Here is a 19,213-nt window from a genome sequence, read left to right on the forward strand (position 1 = left end):
TCTGAATATGAGCTGAGATAGAACCGTAGTACCAAGTTCATGTGTTTTCCTGAAATGCAGAAACCAGTTCAACATATGAAAGTTAATAAATGTAAGGCAAAAACAGGATCATTCCTAATAGTTGCAGAAGTGAGAAACCCAGCAATATAAACGGTGAAAAAGTCCTTCAGTAAAAGTGAAGAGATGTGATCCTGATTCTGCATAATAAAAGCATCACCATCAGCATCATTTTTTTTATGGAGAAGAAGCTTGCAGTTAAACTTCCCTGAAATGAAAAATGACAGGACTGTCACCATCCATGCTCATTTTCAACATTGTGTCTGCAGCATGGTCGGGAGTAATGAGGGAAGAGAAAGAAATTACAGGCATGCAAACAGGAAACAAAAGATTTGTAGATGAGATAATTTGATATCCCAAAACTTGTACCACAAAACTTCTAGAAATAGTAAATAAGTTCAGCAACGTGGCAGGGTACAGAATCAATTACACAAGGGAATAGCTTCTCTAGATACCACCACCAAGCATGCCTAACAGATCTTGGACACCTTCCTTGTCACAATGGCCTTAAACAAAACAAAATAATACTAATAAAAATAAACCCAACCAAGTGGATCAAGTTCTTCTATTGTGACAAATTTTAAACTGTGAAGTAAGAGATGTAGACATTAGAAAAAGGAATGGCTAAAAATTGGAAAACTATTCATCATCTCTAGATATTTGGGAAATGTAAAACAGCAACAAACAAAACAAAAACAAAAAACAACAAAAATCCTTCGAAATTTCACCTCACTCCAATCAGAATTGCAAAGAGCAAGCAGGTGACATGAGGAAGGGGGGATTCACATTAAATGTTGATGTGATTGGAAACGTAAAAATTACTCTGGTAATCTCTATATGGAATCATGGAAAAACTAAAAATAAGTCTATCATATGACACAGATAAAAGGCTTCTTGCTCTACACCTGAAGGACTCGCTATTCCCTGAAGCTTGCTGTGCCATGTTTCTTGCTGGCCTATTCACATTTTTTCAGACAAGGAAACAACTTAAATGTCTTTCATTGAGTTGTTACTCATTCATTGATGAGTGGATTATGAAAACTTAGCTCATCTACACTATGGAACACTACTAAGCTATGAAGAAAGATAAAATCATGAACTTGAAGATGAATGGATAGAACTACATCAGATTATATTGAGTGATTCAACCATGACCAAGAAAGACAAATGTTACATGTTGAACTGCTACTAGTGTTTCCATCTCCAAATCTTCAGATGTGACAGAATTACATCATATAAAATGCAGAAATCAGGGAAATACAAAGGCAGAATTTGGAGAGTTAGTGGAGGAAGCAACCGAGTTGGAGTGTCTGGTTGCAAATAATCTGAAAGTTGAAATGGGAACAAGCTGGAGTTGGGAAGATAATTACAGAAGAAAGGAAGGAGAGTAAATAACAGCAAGGATGTGTGAAAATGTATAAGGAAGAATACTATTGACTCTATTCCTACAATGCCTAAAATAAATATAGGTTCAGTATATATAGATGTAAATATAATTTGAGTAAAACATTTTCTCACGGAGATGAAAATACCATCTAGCAAAAATCCCAGGACAAGGCATAAGAAGTTCTCCTTTGAGTTGGTGGCAAGTGTTTTCCAAGAGATTTCCAAAATATCAGCTATTGCTTGTCCTTGCTTACTCCCAGGTGTAAAAAGCATGAGAGCTTCCTCCACGAAAACTAGCTACAAAGTTATTAGCTGGCACCATGCAAGTTTGTAGCTAATAGTCCTATCTCCTCTAACAGCCAAGGACTGCAAGAGTGACCAGAGTGCTGCAAAAACCCTAACAACACAACACAAAAAGATATTAGTTAAAATACATGGTAAATCCTTTCTTTTTGTTTTGAAAGAAATTGTTTAAAAACAAAAATACTGCTAAACTTTCATAATTGTCCTTTGATGTCTTAGGATTTGTTTTTCAATGTTTATAGCTAGCCTTTTGAATAGGAAAACAATATCCTGGGGTTCATAAGAATTAAATGAGATATTTTGTATCCACGTATATTCACCTTCCCAAGAAGTAGCTACAGAATCTAGAGTTGCTTTTAGAGATTAATATGGAGAGAAAGCTGTCTCTCTAATGTTATACAAAATAGCAATGAGACTTGTATCTGGGTCTTAAAAGTGACAGAAGTCACTGAGAAATAAAAATACAAGCACTTGTCGACATTTAAAAAAAGCAGAGGCCATTGATTTGAAAGAGAGTCCAGAAGGTTATATGTGAGGATTTGAATGGATAGTGAAAAGGAAGCAGCAGTTATAATACAAGAAATATAAGAAGTAATAAAAAGTAAATCATCACATTGTTTTGAGGTTAAAGTAAGATCATTCTTATTAGCAGTTTGGCTATTGGTATACAATTGTTCAGCTATAGTCTCTATTTTGTTGAATCATTCTTTCTCTACCAACCTTACCTTAAAAGGATTTTGCCTTTTAGATAAGAATTTTCTGGATTTAATGAGATCACCATGTGATATCTGTCATTAAGGCTATTTATGATGATAATTATTGATTTAAGTATATTGAACCATCCTTGCATATCTGAAATGAAAACAGCCTAATCATAATCAATGATACATTGATATGAGTTTTAATTTTGTTTGCCAGTATTTTGTAAGACTTTCCTTCATGTTTTTCTTTACTGGAATTTACCATTTTATGTGATGCCTCTAGGATAAATTTTATAAAGCAACTTATCTATATCCACTTCCACATTTATAAATATAGTTATATTTTTAGTATAATCTGTTTATGAGACTGTCTTTGTCTATTTCATTGGCTTTGGTATTTGGTTAATAATGTTTAATTTTTCTGCATATTTTGAATATTATTGTAGATCTTGGAATTTTGCTACTTTTTTCTTTATCTTCAATATTGTCTTGGCTATCAGACATTGTCTAATTCATAACATATGCTCTATCTGCAAAGTACCTTGCAATGAGTTTGATTTAAATCATTATGAAAAAGATCATCATGGGAAGATCTGGCATTTTAATAATGTTTTGTTTACTTTATGGTATGAATTTGTGCAGATAAGTTCAACAGAATCCCCTCATTGAGTTTCTCATCATGAGGAACATGTCCTAAATCTTAGTACATATTTAGTTAACTCCCCCTTCCACAGAGTTGTCTCAACACGAGGAATCTCAGCTACGACTACAGCACCACACCTACCTGCCTGCTGCCATCCTACCTGACCTCATGACCTTAGATTCTAACCATCCAGAATTCTGAACCTCAAAAATATTAAGTTGCTTAGGTCACGATGCCATCCTTACAATATAAACTATGACAAATTCCCAATTATATTATGTTTTAAAAGTCATGTTATAGTATGCATCCATTTATGGTAGTGGGTTTATCCAAATCTCTAGTTTTGATTCTTTTCCCTATGTTAATTTCTTCATACTGAATGCACATAAGAAAAAGTTGTTTCTTATTGAGAATGTCCTTTTAACCACTATTCTCTTCCTTTTTATATTTTATAACAGTACCACCATTTTCTAAGTTGTTTTTGTCTAAAGGTAAAATGATGATTTCAGCCTTGTTTGAATTATTATTGAATCTATAAACTTCTTTTTTTTCTAGCATGAGTCATTACATGTAAGTTAATTGCATATTCTGGTTTCTTTTCAGATTGAACAGATTTAATTCCTTTTCAAAGTAATTATGTCTAGACTTTGTTTTTAACTGAGTAAATTTTAATTAATTATTTTAAATAAGCTACAGATGACACCAAAGAATTTTCTCTATATATTGCCAAGAGGATTGTAACTTATTTGGAATATTTTCTAGTGAAATTTTAGAGAAACTAAATCTTCTTGGCAGCGAAAATAGAAAAAAAATATTTTTCAGTTGAAGCTTTCTTTAATTAACTTATTGCCTTATGTTTAACTGTTAAAATTCTTACTACCACTGCAATGTTAATTCCTTCAGCTATGGTTATATTACTTTATAATTACATGTATTACCTATTTGATATAATATTAACTGAATTCTACTTTGTCTTTAGTGACTTTGTAGTATATACATTTTTATTATTTTAAAAATATGATCCTTTCCGATTGGTTATGTGAATTTCTGAGTTTAACTATCAGTTTCGTAAGATATAATTATGAAAATCATTTAAATAATATTACTTGCATTTACAAATAATTCAAATTGGGCCAGTATAATGTGTCAGAGGGTACACTTACTTGCTGCCAAGTTTGACAATATGAATTCCATTCCTGAAAACCCATACGGTAGGAGGGAACCAACTCCCACCTTCCTTAAGGTGTTCTCTACTCTGTATCTGCACTTCATGACATCTGCACGCATGCACCCACACAGATACACATGCTAATTAGATAAATCAATATAAGTAGAAAATAATTATATCTAATTTCAATTCCTGGAAATACCTTGCATATATTTAAATTTAATAATTTTAATAAGTTTATTAATAACATTCACTCTATCTCTACCCACAATTAAATTGTATGGAAAAAATTTATTTTTATTTACATCTTAAAGAAATGCTATATTAGGATTAATTTTGTTCAATGTTAATTTTACCCAGAGTAATACTGCCTTTCCAGATTATTTCATATTTTCCTCTTTCTTATAGCATATTCACCTAATCTAAAGAATCCTTTTCAACTGCGAGAGACTTTGGGAGTTGGCGGGTAAAGATACTAAGCAAAAGTATGAAGTGTACCTCAAATGAACTCAATGATATGAACTACAACCTTCTTTCACACAAATTGGCAGAAGAAAAAGCCACTTTTACATTGTTTCAGCATTTGCTTTTGTCTGGAGGTTAAATACTAAAATAAAATAGAGCTTTCCCATAGCTTGAGTGTGTGTGTGTGTGTGTGTGTGTGTAATTTGTGTGTGTATCATTTCTCATACGAGGACTATAAATTACCCATTATCTCATATTTGCTAGTTATGTCAGAGAAGCTTTGTAATTAATGTAATAAGAATTTATACATCAAAATTTACTGTAATTGGTTTAAATATTACTTTATTCATATGCTGCTTTTGAATGTTAATTTAGAATAATCACTACCTTAGGCTATGTGGTTTTTGATTAAAACAAATTACTTAACATGATTTGAATAAGATAGTCTTCAAATAGAAATAATCTACGTTCTTTGGAAGATGAATGGATGAAGAAAACAATATCATATAAAAGTGGATAATATTCTGCTCTACAAAGCGTGACCTTGCTTTGTCACAATGTCTGTGAGCCTGGGGAACATTATCCTCAGCTAACTTCTGAATTGGAGTAATCATTTTAATGTCTGTATGCAGCTTGCAATATCATTCTGTAAAGTTTATATATGCACATTAAAACTTGTTTGAAAATAAATAAATCCACATTCTCTTCTCTCTCAGTTAACAGAATCAGGCTGTCAGTCCTGTAGTACGAAGATCAGTCGATATATAATGCAAGCAAGAGAGCTTTTTTATTTATTTATTTTTTACTGGATATTTTATTTATTTACATTTGAAATATTATCCCCTTTTCCAGTTTCTCCTCCGAAAACCCTCTATCACATTCCCCCTTCCCCTGCTTCTATGAGGATGCTCCCCCACCCAACCACTTACCTCACCCGCATGGTATTCCACACAAAAATGAGGGATCGAGCCACAGGACCAAGGGCCTCCTTCACACTGATGTCCAAACAAGGCTATCTTGATACATATGTGGCTGGAGCCGCGGGTTCTTCCATGTATTTTTGCTGGTGGTTTAGTCCCTGGAAGTCTTGAGAGATGGTTTAGCAGGAGGACAAGCCACCTGCCAAAAACCTGAAGTTTGGTTTTCAGCACCCATCATAGTATCAAGAAACATCTATAACTATAGCTCCAGAGGATTCAGCACCCCTCTTTTGAACTATGTGGGTACTTGGCAGCAACACAGCACACTTTCATACATGCAGGAAAAAACACATATACATGAAATAACAATCTTTTTTAAAGCATAGTGAGAGTAGCCACAGAAATGAGGAAAGTATGAAGGAACCAAGTAGGGACAGTTGATTTGAGAAGAGTATAGCACCTCATACTTGATATGAAATGATAAAACAGAAAACGAGGAGTTGTCTTCAACTGGGAGTGGCAGGAAGGTCAGTAAAGAAAGAAAATGGAAAATTAGAGACAAATAATACAAGGATGCTTGTTTGATAAAGCCTCAAGAAAATATATTATAATTATACTCCATATATGCATCTTAAACTAACTTAAGACACCTGGCTCAACAATGTTTCCAATAGGCATAGATTATCTTGTTTACTTTTAGGGACTAATACTGTTTAGACACAAAAATCCCTGACATTTGATTTTACCGTCAAGTGAAGCCTCATGAACACGATGCTATGGTGAAAGCCTGCTAGCTCGAAGGGGCAGAGAGAGCACCCAGATGACCTTGTTTACAGGAAACAAAAAGCTCTGGATCAAGGCCAAGCCACAAATAGAAACAGGTTCGAAGAGTTCCTAATTTTGGATTCACAATGTGATCGAATATATTACAACATGCCAAAGGTGGGCCCCTATTGAAGTCACCTCAAACTTAGGACATAGGACTCAGATTCCTCAAACTAGATCTGACCTGAGATTTAACATCCACAGTTTCAGCCATGGTCTAGCATTTAGTCCCAGAAAACACTGTGCAAGACACCAAAGGGAGGAAAAAACTAAACAACATACACTTATGAAATAATGCAATGACCAGCATGGCAAGATACCAATAAAGGCACATTAAGAGTTACTCCCATGTTGGGGGTAACCACCAGCTGTATAATTGGACTTAAGATTTTTTTCAATATGACAGAAACCATGTCTGATAATAGAAATTTAGCTATCTTCCCAGGAGTAGTGAGGTCATGAATGTTAGAAAAATCTACTATTGCCCCTTTCTAGACTGGACTAATTCTTCACTAGATTATCAATCTTTCCTATAAGTCTAGAGCAGAAGGGACATAGGACAATCTAGAGTGAAGATATACAGATGGAAAAATGATGTAAGCTGATTTCCTTTAAGATATTTTAAAACTAGCAGTCACAAAAATTAGCTGAATTTTCTTATCTTGTATTACCTAATAGATAATGTAACAGTAGAAAAATAATATTAATTTAGTCTTCATTTATCACCTGAATTATTTATTTAGATTGACATATTTTTGTTTAGATACATAAAATTTTATTCTATTCTCTCATATACATACGCATATTATTTCTAGTTGATTACAGGATTCTATTGGATGTAAATATACTGTATTCATATTCATATCTTTTAAGATCTTATAAATGTTTTTGATTAATCAATACTCCACTGTGTAAAATGTTGAAAAATACAAGTTTAAATATACAAGCAAAAGAGCTTATGTTTGATATAATGAAATAGAAACTACTTGTGTATGAACTTGTCATAGAAAAGTGTAAAAGAAAAATAAATTAATTCTGTTCTGAAAACAAATGAAGAACTTAAGAACAGGGTAGTATAGGACAGGATAGGGTAGGATAGGATGCCTGAAAGTATGGGGAAAGAGAGTGATGCAGATAAAGGAAACCATCCGGCAGCTGTGTGAGAACTCAGTGAAGAAAATAAGGAAAAAAGAAGAATCCTACAAAGGCTATGTCAACCAGTAAGCCTGTTAATTGTTTTATACCAAGGCAAAGATCTTTCATTGCCTCCTCAAAACAACCATGCAAATGTCCTGAACTATAGTCAGAGACCAGGAAAACAGAATTCCACTAGCCAGAGGGAAGAAAAGCAAAACTGAATCAGAAACATACAGTCTTCTATATAGACCTCAGACATAGACTAGAGTGTTCCGTGTAAACGAAGGCTCACATTTCTTTATTGTCCACGTAAAGAAAGGATAACAAAGGCACAGGATGGATAGCCATCGGCGGCACAGCTGGCATTGCCCAGGTATTGCAGGATCTAAGTGCTGCAGTGCCTGAGCACCAGTGCTCAGTTGCTTTCTCCTTTCTATACTTCCTTTGTTTAATATCAAGGTAAAGTGAGATTTGTTCTGTTTTTGTCTTCCCTATATTTTATCAATATAGATTCTTGCCCAACACACGGGGTTTTTGTGTTCAGGAATACTACTTTTATTCTTCAAGTGTGAGGACTGCTTCCTTATCTCCATTTTCCCATGCAGTAAGGTTCTGCTCATGCTATCTTTACTTGGACCTGCCCTCTTTCCCCTTCACTACTCTACTTCCCTTTCTATTTACTTTTCCCAATTTTCTCTCCTTTGCTGTAAGTCCCACCAGTCACCTTCCAATACTCATTTCCATTCTTACCTTCAATAACTAACAGCTTAGTTCTTCCAATATGATCACTCTGAGTGATTGGAGTTGAAAAGCTGATTGGGTTTTATATATTTTTAGGTTGTGAGACTTAACTGGTTGCCATTGCTTCAGCAGTGTGGATTCTGCACTTGTGTAGACCTTGGGATCTATAGAGATCAGCTGTCAGTGCCTAAAGCATATAGGTTGAGCTTCCAAGTTATGTTCTGCCCATCAACTAGTTTCCAAGTATGGTCCTCTTTATTCATTGATATTTTTGACTTGATAGAGTTGTGGTTAAAAATCTCTTCATCAGCTATTTCATGTAAAAAAGCCAGTCTGTTGCTTAATGCCTTATAATTGTATCCCCTTTGTTTGATCTTGGATTGGTATCATAATAACCAATTGAGTTTTGCCATCAGGAAAAGGTTGCATGTATAGACTGCATCAGCAGTTATGTCCTCCTCTTTCATACTCTGAAACTTACCTTTCAGAGTTGCTAGATTTGCTTATCTAAGTGTTTGATCAATAATTACTATAATTTTCATTTGAATGGAAAACTGAAGAATATTTTAGAGACTAAGTTACCTTTATGAAAATTAACATATTTAAATGGATCATAAGAGACTAAAGATATACATATCACAGGAATATATCTGGAACATAAACATATCTACCTTTCAAATTGTTTTTAGTAGATACAGTTATTCAATGTTGTCCATTTGTTCCTAGCAAGACATGAGAGATTGGATCTGTTTTATTTGCTAGTACTGCAAAGCAGAACCATTAATTTGGGGACTGGATAACATTCATTCCTTTATTAGTCCTCCAATTCTTCAGTCTAAGACCTCCATATACATACCTCAGAGAGAATCACTGCTGTCTTTTCCTGACCATGTGGCTTTCTGGTCAGTCTTCCTAATCCTTCACTTCAATATGCATCACAACAACCCTACAGGCTCAGGAATGTCTTTGCATGGATACTTGTATGCAAATTTCACTTTCAGAAGGACTTCTGTTACATTGACCTAGGACACATAATATCATTTTAGGGTGCTTATTTCCTTAATGACTTGTTCAAGGGATGTTTCAATGATAAGGAACTAGGCCATAGAGCTTCATATTTATGCTTTATTTGGCATGGGGAACAGGAAATAGTCTTCCAAAATCTCTTCATTTATCTAAGCTCAATGTTTCATCAAAAAATTTTAGTATCTGCACAATTTATGAAGAATTCAGTTATTGTCTTTGGTATTATTATTTTATATATTATTTTTTATTTCCTGATTCATAATATATCCAACTCTTTCTTATCCATTACTTCTATTAGCTCTCTTCTGATGAAATGAATATGCCCTTATCTTGGTTCTTCATTTCTGTTTACATAAAGAAGCACATACAGTAAGATTTTAAGACCTTTTCTCTTAGGTAAAAATTTTGTGATATTAAGTTTAAGTAAAATTTAATATTATTTCACAATTATTGACAGGCTATGCAATTTAATATTTTTCTTTCAGCTTAAGTACAAATCAATATCTCCTTTTATTCCAAATTTGACATGTGGATTAATTGTAAGGATTGCTTTCTTTCTCAAATGTGAAGAGGTTTTCATAAGGAGTTACCACTATTGATTTCTTAGCCAAGAGAAATAACTGCTTTTACATAAACTGTATTTCATTAAGTATGCATAGTTTTATTTTCATTTTTTAAGTATGGATAGTCATTGTTCCAAATATGATCTCTCCTTCTTTATTGTTGTACAAACTTGAAATGAATGCATATTCTGATGTCAATATTTACAGGGTTTTCTGCATTGTTAAACGTGGATGACTGCATGTTAAAATCTGCATGTTCATGCTTAAATCTTCCCATGTACCATCAAGGACAGATACTGAAATTTTGCCATAATTTTGCTTCTTTCTGTTTTTCTTTTCAATGCCATGTGCCATTCTTTTACGTTTTCAAAGTTGTCAAGAATAAAAGCATTTAAATTGTTAAATATGCCATATTAACTGACTCTTTAATAGTTATCTCTTTATTTTATTTTTGCTCTGAAATTCACTTGATCTTGTGTTAACAGGTCTACTTCTGTGGGCTTTTTATTAATGTTAAGCATATATCATTTCCCCTCATTTCAGTACTGTGTCTTGGAGATCAGCCTTGCATAAGACAGTTTATATACAGATCTTATATTTTCATGCATTCTGACCATCTCTGTCTTCTAATCATGCTTTTAGACATTAACTGTTACAAAATCTGACTACAATTCCCTATTTTATTACTATTAATTTACCCTTCTTTTATCTGAACTTTTCCCCTTTCTCCCTGCATATTACTTACTGAATTTTTATGAGTTCATTTTGTATGCATCCTGTTCAATTCTTTTTCCTCATTTTAAATTAATTCTTTGCAAAGCTTTACATTGCATTTTGATTACATTCACTTTTCCTTCCTTAACTCTTCCAGAAGCCACCTGCCACTCCCTCCTCACCCAAATCTTTGTGTTCTTTGGCTTTTATCTTTAAACCGAGTAGATGGAGATTAACACGGAAAACCACATCTGGTTAAGAAACTGAAATAAGAAACTGCAGATGTTCAACTATAAATGCCCCTCCTCCAAAGGTTCCGAGGTCTTTGTTGAGGATGAAGCAGAAAGATTCTAAGTGTCAGAGGCAATGACAGACTACAAGGAAACGGTGCCTTCCAGACAGGACAGGATAGCTGTAATAGGAACTCACAGCAGTTGCGGGAGCATGCTCAAGACCTGTGCAAGCTGAGGGAAGACAAAATTCAAGCATGGAACAGAAACATAGGTTTGAAATTCAACCACAGCTGAGAATCATTCAATTCTTAATACCAGCATCTATGATGTCATCCTTAGGAATGCTTTGTTGATTATGGTATAATGTGATTAATTATCTCAGTATGGTTCCAGGCTGCATTACAAATGATATAGAGAATTCCAACTTTGTAATTCAATTCTGTAATTTATCGCTTTCATTTTATGCAGTCTGCTAATATATATTTGAAAGTGTTTCATATTTTATTTTTCTTATTATATTGCTCATATAATATTATTAACTTATTCATGTTTAAGCTGATTTTAAAATTAAATTGCCTTTAAATTATATTTAGGTTGTGAGAAATGTGAGAAATACATATATGTATATGCCCTTGTATTGATAACATTTTTATTTCACTCATTCCTTTTTTTCCAGAATCACACATGTATGTTTAGGTGCGTTTTCTTGGTACTTGAGCTTACTTGACATTTACTTAGTGTAAGCCTTGCAGTCCATGATACCTCTCAGCTGCATATACATAAAAGTGCCATTTGGTTTTCATCTGGGAGTTACTCCTGCTAGGCACAGTGCCTGGTAAGACCTTCTTCCTTCAATGCTGCAGAAGAGTTGTTTATGACTGTTATTTTTTTCCAATTAGAGTGGCTGTGTCACACCTATATTGTTGTATATATAGTATAGTTGATTTTGAGACTCCATCTCTGTCTTTGGTTCTTATTTGATTTTTTTGTTGTTTTGCACTATGTTTGCCCAGGATGACACCTACACCAACATCCCCTGCCTCAGCCTCTTGGCTGCTGGATCGAGAGGTGTATACCATCCCACCAAAGTAACTGTCTCTTCGTACTGCCTTAAAGCATGCTTCAGACGCCTGCTCATTCAGGCTGCTCATTCTTTTTCTTAAGTCTTCCTTGAGATTCATGGATCTGTGGGTTGTATGAATTAGATAGTTCTTAAATATAATCCCACATCTTCTCTGGAGACTACTTAATGCATTTCCTTTACAATTTCACAAGCCTTTAATTCAAATTCTTAAATTTCCCTGAGAGTTGGATGTTTAAATATCAGAAAACTTCTTGTTAAGCCTTAGAGTTAACTAATAATTTCATTGGCAGAATTTAATATTTTGTAACAATTCCATTCAGGAACTAGGGGTTTTATTTGAGAATTTTTCATGTGTTACTACTTAATTTGTTGATCTTATATGTTGATGATTACTTTTAAACTTCAATTCTTCATGGTTCTATTGTTTAGCTTTCTCCTTGGTATGAGCATCTTCTCACTTATTTGTAGCACTGGTAGCCACCGTGAACTTTGCCTCCTTCAGGGATAAATTTTTTAATAAAAATTTAAAAACTGTTGTGTTTTATAAAAATAATAAGAAAAGGAATATGTTTGATGGATTTGTAGTCAGGTATGGGGGAAGGTGGTGTCTCTGCGGGCCCATGCCGATGCATCCCTTCCCCCTGAGGGACCAGCAACAGGATGGTGTAGTATAGAATAGAGTTCATTCAGGGAATGGGGAGAGTTGAGAGGGTAGAGACAGAGAAAGGCAGAGAGAGAGAGAGAGAGAGAGAGAGAGAGAGAGGAGAGAGAGAGAGAGGAGAGAGGTAGATGCTGGCCATGAGCTTATGGAGAGAAAGAGGGGTGAAAAATGGGGATGGGGAGCAAGGGGACAGAAGAAGGACAAGAAAGAAAGAAAGGAGAGGCAAGCAGTACCTTTTATAGTCAGTCAGGCACACCAGGTTGTTGTCAAGTAACTGTGGGGCGGAACCTAGACAAAATGCTAACAAATATCATTTGAGTCTAGAGGGGAAAAAAAATCTACCTATTGCCTCTTCCTTTGAAATCTTTTGAGGATGATCACATCAATGTTCAGACTAGAAATAGCACATGCCCAATCAGAATATAATAGAGTATAACATATATTCTGCAATGTTTTGTCACTCTGTGGTCATTTATTCTGACTTGGATGGTGGGCACTGTTTTTGATACTGTGTGTATCCTAGGCACTTTTAAGTGCTATATCTTAAGATGCTGATCTCTGGTTGTAGTTTTGGATTCAAGCTTTTGTTCATTTCTACTTGCCCTATCTCATGAGCACTACTTCTTGTAGTCCTCATTACTCCAATGGCCTGTCTTGGAAATCCTATCCCTCTTTTCCTATGTACATCAGGAATCCATTTCTTTGACTCAGGAATATGTCCAAGATTTACCTGCTGCCTTCTCAACTTGTACAGCTTAGGATTTCTCTCAGAGTATTTATTGTATACACATGCATTTTATTTCACGTATTGAAAGACTTTTATCCTTTCCTATCATGTACCCACTAAATTTAAACCAGGGGCTTCTCAATTTGTTGCATCATTTAGTCATTTCTTGCATTGGGAAATTCAGTTTTCTTATCTTGTTTGTGCTTAAACAAATGTCTAGTTTCAATTTTTAAAAAAGCCTTTCTCTAACATGTAGTTATAATAAAAAGAGACAGATTGTTGAATGTATTTACTTATACTTAATATTGTGGAGTTCTTAATTTAATCCTAATATTTAAATCTAACCAATAGTAGCATTTCTTTTGTCAATATATACTTTAGTCAAAAGATACAGCATTCTCTGAAAAATATCTTCAGGAAAAGAAAGTTATTTCCTGTGTTTAAATTCATTTTTCATAGCTTTAATATTGGAGTCTACTCTAAATAAAATATATGATAACAGAGTAAATTTTACTTACATCTGAAAAATATCCTAAGGTTATGAATGGGTTTTATTTTATTTTACCGACTAAGGTTAAATATAGTGAAGATTATATATTGTTCTACAGTGAAAGTAAACTCATTGGAAATATTTGTGCTCTTAATAATAGATGACAAAATTTATCTATTTGTTACTTTACTTTATGAAAAATCTTTAATATTTAACTGGTTTCTTTTTAATATTGTTTCCAAGTACGTAGACTATATGCAATACATACACTCAAAAGAGTGCTTTTAACACTGACACAGATACTCTATCTCAAAGACTTTATAGATATCCTGAGAGTATAATAGCTATCATTTCTTGTTTTGTATTTTACTTGGGCTTTTGGGAATAATGTAATCATTAGAAAGTACTAGTTTTATTTCAGTATGAAGTCATTATTTCCATTCATCCTACAGAATGGTTCTAATACCACTAGACTAGTGACAATGCAAAAGTCACCTTTTACTTAGTTATTTTGTCAATACATCTTGTTACTTGACAATTTCATATATGTATATAGTATATTTTGTTACTCCTCAACACCCTTTATTCTCTACTTCCCAAGCTTCCCAGTCCCTCTTCTTTACTATAAATCTTTCTCTCCCGCATTCATAATCATAACTCTGTTTTGTCTTTCCACAGAGTTTAAGTAATGGCGTCTGTCACCATTGTTTTGAAATTGTCTTTTAAACCCTGGTAAGATCATTAATAGGTGTTCAGTTAACTACAATGACCCCCACCCCCCAACCCCCAGAATCACTTCATTGGTAATAGTTCAACAGTAAGTGGTATGATTCTGTGATCCCCTTTTCCACTCATGGATGAGTGGTGGGGTTAGACAAACTTGCATAGACTGAGTGCCAATATATTCAGATGCTGTGAGTTCTTGGTTGCTATAGTTCTGCCATGCTGAGTAGATAACATTTGGGATGAGAAAGGTGCTCAGCAGGTCAATGGGCCTTCCAACAAGCTTTTCAACTCAAGTTCTATTCCTAGTATTCCCAGTACTTTAATAGAACAGATCAAATTTCAACAAATTGTCCCCTGACCTGCTCACATCATCCACATCATGACTCATATGAACACTCACATATGATATGAGAAATATGAATATGTTAACTTTATTCATCATAAAGGAGTAGAGACTGAAGGAATGGCCATTCAGAGCCTGCCCCATATGTGGCATAATATATATGTATATATATTATATAATATATAATATATTATATACAATATAATATAACACACACACACACACACACACACACACACACACACACACACACACACACCAAACTAGATAAGTTTGATTAAGCTAAGAAGCACATGCTGACAGGAACTGGATATAGATCTCTCCTAAGAGACACAACCAGAATATGACGAATACAGAGGTGAACGCTAGCAGCAAACCACTGAACTGAGAATGGGACACCCTTGGGGTTGGGGATTTAGCTCAGTGGTAGAGCGCTTGCCTAGCAAGCGCAAGGCCCTGGGTTCGGTCCCCAGCTCCGAAAAAAAAAAAAAAGAGAGAATGGGACACCCTTTGGGGGAATTAGAGAAAGGATTGAAAGAGTTGAAGGGGCTTGCAACCCCATAAGAACAATAATGCCAACCAACCAGAGCTTCCAGGGAATAAACCACTACCCAAAGACTATATACATGGACTGACTGAGGACTCCAACTCCACATGTAGCAGTGAATAGCTTTGTTGGGTACCAGTGGAAGGGGAAGCCCTTGGTCCTACCAAGGTTGGACCCCCAGTGCAGGGGAATGTCACGGCATGGTAAGGGAGGGAAATAGGGGGAAACACTTTTATGGGGGAGGGGGAGAGGATAAGGTGCCTGGGAAACTGGGGAAGGGAATAACATTGAAATGCAAATAAAGAAATATATCCAATAAAAAAAATCCAAAAAGATCTAGTATCTCTTTAATAGTGACAGCAAGAAGAAGCTCCAACCTTTAGTTAATCTAGTAATACAATTTCTGTTGTTCTGTATTACAAATAAACAACTTGATTTAGAAATATAAAAACTAATGTGAAAGAATATTATTCTATAGCCATTCAACTATCTTCCTTTTTTCAGGGAAACCTTACTTCCTACAAGGATAGCCTGATGTAGCCTCTTCGTAGTGTATGACTCTGAATAATAGATGGTATTTTCTTCTCAGTGATAAAACATTGTCCAGTTTACAATCCCACTGACTATTATGTCCATGGAAAGGAAGCTTTCAGGCCAATATAATATTACTGAAGCGTTACAGACAATAGATAGTAAAGAAGAGATGGGCTATCCTTTCATGTTTCTAGAGTCTGCTACATTCGAGTCTTAAATGTGACTTAGCAAAGACTCTAAAATGAGATTATAAATAAGGGTTGTATGAACACTCTGCTTGCATCTTAATGATTTGCAAGCTTACATAAATTACTCCCTTCCCCTCAATTTATGATTCCAAACCTAAAGAGTAAATCTTAAAAAGTCATTTCACATAGAATGAATTGCAAGAATGATGGGGACTCTGTGTCTGTGGACTAAGGACTTGAATTGTGACTTACTAATCTTGTAGAGAAGGGCTTTGTAAATGGCAGGCCAGAGATTATTGTGCTAAGGAGGGCTTGCTTGCCTTTTATAGTAGTTGGTTTCACCACAGCCTCAATTCTGAACAGACAGCATGTGCACAGTGGCTGAATGCATCGTCATGTACAGGAATCTGGTACACACTTCTGAGTCATGCCCACCCAGATTCCAGTCGAGCCTGTTCTGCTATACCTTTTCCTAATCGGAGTATTTTTGCTGTGCATGTGAAGTTTCTGGAACTTAAGAAACATAATTGTTTTGATATGCTAAATAGTGATGTACTTGTTCTACTAGTAATCTTGACACACAAGTATCAAATTAATGTATTGTTAAAGTGTGAGAAGGATGTATTTGTTTATTTAAGCTATTTTTATAATAATAAGTGTGTATATGTATATTTGTTTAGTTAATTTTGATATGGAGTTATGATATTCCATCTCTTTTTTGAGATGACCCTACACTTACTTCAAATGATTTGTTCCCATAGGAAACAATGGTGTAAACACTCACAAATATAAAATAAAATACTAATTCTGAAAGAAAGACAAATATTCTGTTTCCTTTTTATGAGCATTATTGATTTTGCTTGCATGTGTCTGAGTAAGTGTCAGATCTCTCGGATCTGGAGTTATGAACGGTTGTGAGCTGGGAATGTGGGTGCTGGGAATTGAACTTTGCTCCTCTTCAAGAGCAGCCCTTAACCACTGAGCCAATGCTCCAAGCCCATGATTCCCTCTTTCTTCATCAAATATTCAATGAAGCTTTAATTCTTTATATAAAATAATAATATCAAATTCATTGCTATGTGAATTTGCACTCATGTTTGAAAAAAGGTAAAATAGCATACAAACAAAACAGTTTAAAATAAGTGCCTACGAATCTTTACCATTGTGCACATAAAATACTGCAATGCTTGGCCTGAAAACGATTCTCTCACTCTCAATATGTAATGTTTAAACTGTGAAGAATATGGAGTCTTAGCACGTCCTGTATACGTTCTGTGATCATGGCTTTCATAAATAAATTGGCTCCCTCAGAAACAGGGCCCCAGAATGATGACCTTTTGATTTCTTTTTCTTGAAATATGTAATTGAAAATTTTGATCAACCAATTAATCTTAAAAGATACCTAAAATTTTCTATAGGGTAGATATTGGAGAGATAAATTCATTTCTCAACAGCTGTTTAACGGAGGCGTCTCCCATTTAGAACAATGGTCTTATCTAATCTAGTTTGGGATAAATTTCAGCTTCTACTATTTCCAATATTGCGTTCATCACATTTTTTTCTATAATGTAAGTGATAAAATATGCCCGAGAGGAAAACTAAGTTTTCCATTCAAATAAGACAGACCAGATTTTTGATACAAACTGCTATGTTAATATTTTCCAGATAAATTTATTATGAATAATGATTCATTTTCTTTCGAATTAGGGAGATATTTCATAGCTCCATTTATCTTCCTTGGCAATATTCTCTTCTTGCTCTGAAGCCTACATCCCCAGGCTACAAAGAGACACAATGTAATAAATTTTTATTTGGTAATCTTAACATCTCCTGAAATAGTACAACATATATTCATGTTACCAGGAAAACTTTAGAATGACAGAATAGATATGGATCCGTTATTCTAAAGAACACTTACTTTGCTATCTAAGTCAGAGGTTGACTATATCAGGGGACAGTCTGATGTAATAAAATATGGGTCAAATGGAACTAACTAACATAACTGTTTTTATTTTCTATATATCCCCTGATGTATCATAAACATCTGTAGCACATCTTACTGTGCACATCGTGGTGATGGAAGTCATTCATATTATGGTGGGCTGAGCGACTTTTGCTGTAATATTTAGGAAGATAATTAATAGCTAGCAATTCAGACACAGTATAATAGCAGTTTTGACAGTAAGGAAAGATTAGTTGTTGGCAATGCTGAGATCTGCATGCTTTAAAATTGCTAACAATGAGGACTCGCACACAAACACACATACACAAAGAACATCCCACAATCTGTAACACAGACAAGTATATAGATTGAATTTTTTTCTTTAGAAAGAGGGGTCGTTAGACACCAGAGCATAACATTCACAAATATCTCCTCTTCCACAATCAATCAAACATTGGATTCAACCTCTATTACTAGAATCTACATGTTACATCTATATGAAAACATGATAGCACCCAAAGAAGATGATTATAAAACTCTAATCCCACAGCACATCTCCTATTTTAGCTCGTTAAATTAGAACTGACTTCTGTGAGTGCATTTCCTGGAGGTTTCTTTCTTTCAGAGCATAAGGTGGCTGCATGACTATAGACATGCCGATGTAAATTAGCCTATGGCTGATCAAATTCTTTCCATCTACCTCTACAGTCCAGGTATGTATCCCTTTTGTTTGTTTGTTTGTTTGTTTTTGGATGCCTCTGTCATGGTTCAAAACATTAACACAGCACATTTAGAATATTTCAAAGTTTTATGCTAGTGCTGGCCCCAAACCTCACCCTGTGGTCGCTTTCTTTACCTTTGTTAGATTTAGTTACACAAATTGTATTCGTATATCATTCATAAAAGTCTGGGCTCACACAGTGTCACAGGACAAAAGTCATGAGCATTGTTGGGGTCTCTGAAGTATCCTTCCCCAGTAAAAGCAAGAATAAACATATCAAGCCATACATACCTCCATTTACTGACCTGTGATTGTAAATATAAGAATGCAGTGTCATGGCAACAGTAAAAATTAAAAGTGGTATTCAC

The sequence above is a fragment of the Rattus rattus genome, chromosome 6, assembly GCF_011064425.1.
Source record: "Rattus rattus isolate New Zealand chromosome 6, Rrattus_CSIRO_v1, whole genome shotgun sequence".
Taxonomy (NCBI): Eukaryota; Metazoa; Chordata; class Mammalia; order Rodentia; family Muridae; genus Rattus; species Rattus rattus.